This window comes from Oryzias melastigma, linkage group LG10, assembly GCF_002922805.2.
Source record: "Oryzias melastigma strain HK-1 linkage group LG10, ASM292280v2, whole genome shotgun sequence".
NCBI classification, from domain to species: Eukaryota; Metazoa; Chordata; class Actinopteri; order Beloniformes; family Adrianichthyidae; genus Oryzias; species Oryzias melastigma.
In genome coordinates this window covers 27,815,212-27,820,253 of record NC_050521.1, presented here as the reverse complement: position 1 = coordinate 27,820,253, position 5,042 = coordinate 27,815,212, and positions in this window count along the sequence as shown.

Here is a 5,042-nt window from a genome sequence, read left to right as displayed (position 1 = left end):
AAGTTTGAAGAAGTGAAAGTTTCTCTTGAAATTACAGAACAGATGCATGTCTGCAGGTGTGAACCAGGTGAGGAGCTCCTTCACCTGGAGAGGACTGAATTTAACAGAAGTCGTGGATGGAAGCCTGTGAGGGACTCAAAGGTTTCATGAGTAAAAAACATGAAGTAAGAGAACAAAGAAGACGACTTCTTCTACTTCCTTATTATAGTATTTCTTCAAATGGTATTAACAATAATAATGTTTTAAAATGTTTATAATAATAAAAAAGTTTGAAAGTCAATCTAAATTAATTAACAGTTCCAATATTTGACACAGATAGCGTAGTATTCGGGTATCTGTCACAGATCATGGAGCGACCATCTTATTCTTCTTCTTTGGTGGTTGGCAAACAATGTCGCTCTTTACTGCCACCACCTGGTCTCCAAGCAGATGACATGAAGAACAGACACTTAAAGGAGCTTCATCTGATTTTCTTAAGCCTTTCAGAGGAAACTATATCCATACATATGAAATAATAAAAAACAAATAATATATGAAATTTTCAAGTAAGACACCTCGATCTCTGAGGCTCCGCCTCTCGCTTCTAGTGGGCACCGCTCATTTCATGATGTCTTCCTAGAGCAGCGTTTCACCACTACCTCCACGGAGAAAGTGGGTGTGTGTTAGCCTGGGGGCGGAGCTGACAGCGCAGACTCTTCCTGGAAGGGGCCGTCCCCACTTTGTGACATCACAATGAGAGAACCTGCTCATTGTTGTGGGTTGGGAGGGGCTGGTGCTCAGAGAGCAGGGTATAAGGAGGAACACTCAGAGAGATTTTATCAGGATCTAACATTATAATACACTTTAAAACTCAAAAATTGATTTTGTATGATATTTAAAACCTCAGAAGATGACAAACTTGAACATCTGTAGATGCTCAGAAACCTGAACCTGCTGGAGAAACACGACTGAATGTCCCAGAATCCCTCTGACTCATTCACCTTCAGCTGCAAAACATGCTTGATGAGTTTTTATTGGTTTAATACAAACTTCTTCCATTTAGCTAATAGATACCATTTGGGCTCATATTTTGCAGCACATTGAAATGCATGTACTGAAGGACAGTGGTCAGAGAGGAAGCTTCACAAATGAACAGCATGTTTGGCTAAAGCCTAACCAGCTCCATAATGAGATATTAGCATCATTTGCAGGTATTGACAGAGTCTCTCCTCTGATGCAGGTACATCATAACCCAGTTTTCACCGCTAATTAGTTCTTGTTTGTTTAACTTTTTCCCAAGTGTCTTCATTTTTTAAACCTCAAAGCTTTTCTCTGTTGGCTGATAAATTCAGGTTATTTGTGTCCGAGGACGCCTTCGCCGTTCTGGTTTCTCTACAGGAGAAGCTCAAATGTTTGTTGAATAAATCTGCACCTCAGAGGCAGAAACAGATTACAGATCCTTGCCTTTACCTTTTAATGATGTTAGAAAAGATCGCCGAGGAGGAACGCATGTTACAGGTTTGAAATCTTTAGGCAGCAGAGGAGGAGCTGCTCACTTCCCACGATGCACTGCAGGCCTCATTTACAGGAGATTTATTTCTAATGGGAGTTTGATTTGCAGACACGTTCATGCAAGAATCTAGGATGGAACAGAATAACTCAAAGATCAGAAACACACAATGCGACGGTTCTTCATAATGTTGGAAAAAAAAAATGCTCAGAAATTAAACGGAACTGCTGGAAATGTCAACAAACGCAATAAGAATTGATTTTTCTGAATCAAAAGGGAAAATAAAATGACACGTTCTGTAAGAGCTGGAACATGGAATTGGAAAACTTGGAAAACGATGCCGTGGTTGAACGTTTGAGCACATGTGTGCACCCTAGAGCTGTGCTCACACTGAACGTGATTTGGCGGCAGTTTCAACGTGAAGTCAGAGTACAGACATGATTCTCTGATGTTTAGTGAAGCTCCAGAGAGGCCAACCAATGAGGGACTCAGCTTGGGGTTGATGATGTGATCAGTGGGTGGAGTCCAAAACAACATGGAGGAGAATCTGATCATTCTTCTCCTGAACTTTAGGATTTTTTTCTTATTTCCATGGAGACAAAAAAAGAAAGATCTAATTTTTTTCTTGTTTTTTATTTTGTTTCTGCTCAGACTGAATCGGGACAGGAAGTCTTCAAACTGGGTCTCAGAGAGACAGAAGTACCGCTGAAAGTGTCCGTCATTCAGACGCAGCTCCTGCTGTCGGCGGTGAAGCTCATCGTACCGGAGAGTCTCTGAATGATCTCATGAAGACAGACATGGAGACGGGATTATTATGTAAGTTTTCTTCAAAATGAACCTGATTGTTTTGATTGTAGCTCCTCCCACAAGCGGAGGGAGTGTCAGGTTTATGAACAAGTTTTTGGCCAAATTTGACTTGCAAACTGCATTTGGTGTAAACTCATCTTTAAATTCAAACAAAACTTATAAAATTGTGAGCATGTGAGAGGTGTGGCTCACAGACTGATGTTCAGTGTCTGTCCTTCCATCCACTGATGCTGCTTCATCACATGTTCCACATAGAAACTGCAATAATGTTAGTGTGAATGCTTTCTGCTGAAAGTAGTCGCTGAAGATGCTGAAACTCTTTGCTGAAAATGGTGATGTAATTTACTTTAATTGATGAAGGGATTTGCTAAAAAAAGCCAAAGCTTTTTGCAAAATGTTAATTTTGCTAAAAGGAAGGAAACCTCATTAAAGAACTCTAAAATAGTGCTGAAGTTCACCCATATTTCTCAAAGATTTCTTGTAAAATTACTTAAAATCCCTAATACATGTCAATTTTGCAAAAAATATTTACTGTATTGCTTAAATAAAAGCTAAACTTCAAATCAGCCAAAAAAAAAACACCTTAGTAGAAGTAGAATTAGCCAAAAAAGCTAACTTGTTGCTTAACAACTAGCTAAACTCCAAAATATCCTTAAATTACTCAGTAAACTAAATTAGTCAAAAATGTTAGCCTGTTGCTAAAATAGAAGCTAAACTCTAAATTAGGCTAAAAAACTCTCACTGGATAACAAATTAGCCCAAAACGTTAGCATGTTGCTAAAACATTTGCTAAACTCTAAATTAGCATAAAAAACCTCAATAGATAATTAGCCCAAAAATCTAACTTGTTGCTGAAACTCAAAAATAGCTTGAAATTCCTCACTAAACTAAATTAGCCAAAAACGTTAGCATGTTGCGAAAACATTTGCTAAACTCTAAATTAGCATAAAAAACCTCAGTAGATAATTAGCCCAAAAATCTAACTTGTTGCTGAAACTCAAAAATAGCTTAACATTTTTCACTAAACTAAATTAGCCAAAAACGTTAGCATGTTGCTAAAATATTAAACTAATTTTTTTAAAATGACTATAAAGAAGAAAACATAGCCCATGAATATATTTAAAGACTTTTTGCTAATCTACTTGAATTGTAGAAATTTGAAGACACGATTAGGAGATCAGATTTCCAACGTTTTCAGACGTATTTCCTCTGACTGCACACGTTAAGAAAACATTTACTTTTGTGCTAAAGTGTATAAATGGAGTCAGATACGTTTTCCTCACGCGACACGTTTGGTCGTCTTCTTTCTGTTTGCGGATGAACTGAAGCGTCTTCGCCGAGGTCGTGGAAACGCGCTCTGTTGTCATCACCTCTGAAGGTTTGCTGGCATGAGCACGCCGCTCTCAGAGGCGAGCGCGAGCACCTGGAGCTCCGTGACTCATCAGTGAGCAGATGAGACGTCTGTCTGTCACTGAAGACGGAGGCCGAGCAGCCGCTTTGAGGCGCCGTCTCAAAGGTCACGGAGTTCGCTGAAGTAATCGTCCTGACAGGCTGGAAAACGCCGTCTCCTCCACGTCTTCTGCAGCTCCTCCCACCGCCGCCCGCCGGTGCGTGGAGACTCAATCAAGTTTATGACTGCCGTGTTCTTTCTCCAGTCGTGAACTTTAACTTCTCACTTTAACTTCTGTCGTCTTTCCTTCGCTCAGTGGAGACGCCGCTCTCGTCCTCGAACTAAAAACGTGTTTTTTCTCAGAAAAAGGATCAGAGTTCAGAGTGTCTGTTCTGCAGAACGACAGCAGACGTCAGGATGAAAAGGGAAAAGTGGCGAAAATATTTGTTTTGTCTCAAATTACTCCATAAAAATGACGACTATGACTCTTCAAGTGAGTCACAATTATGTTTGATGTTTCCATGACAACCTGTGAAAGTGAAATGACAGAACTTCAAAAGGAGGGACTTCCCATCCAGGACACCAGGATGTAACAGAACTGTGACTACCAGTGACCCCAAAAGACTTTGAGGTCATTCAGTGAGCGCCCCCTCCTCTTTCCTTCACCAGAACCTCAGCCTGCTGGAGACCCCTAAAGACCTAATGATTTTACAACAATTCGATTCATATCATTTCTGGTTCCAGATACAATTCTTTGCCGATCTTGATTCGTTCTAAACAATTCTCTGACTTAAAACGGATCCAGAACATCTTTAGCAAAACTTCAACCAGTGTGACTCAGAGATACCTGCGTACTAGGGGCAGGCGTATCAATCTGAGTATCAATAGCATTATATAACGCTAAAGTACAGATACTAGTATGATGAGATCAATAAATTCAATACGTTCGTCGCAGTTTTTCTTAAATACATCTTCAATTTACTCACAGATTTCATGGAAGCGCAGCGTCTATCTGTCTGTAGTGTTGTCAGGTTGTTATATATACTGTTAGCGGACTGGCGATTATTGATGATGTCATCGAACAAAAATGATGTCCGAAATATTTGACACAATTTTCTCATAACTCTCCGTTTGGAGGGCTGAATGAAGGGGAAGGGAGAAGGAAAGAATTTAGATTGGGCCTTGCTCCAATACTCTCTTCTTTAAGCTCAATCATGATTGGTGACACAGTTCCTCTAAAAATGTGACTCAGACCAACTTGGACCAATCGCTGTTGACGGGTTTCAAAATGGCGGCAGACAATCAGGAAGGGACAGCTTTGGCCTGATATCGCGAGGACGGAGGTTATGCATTTTC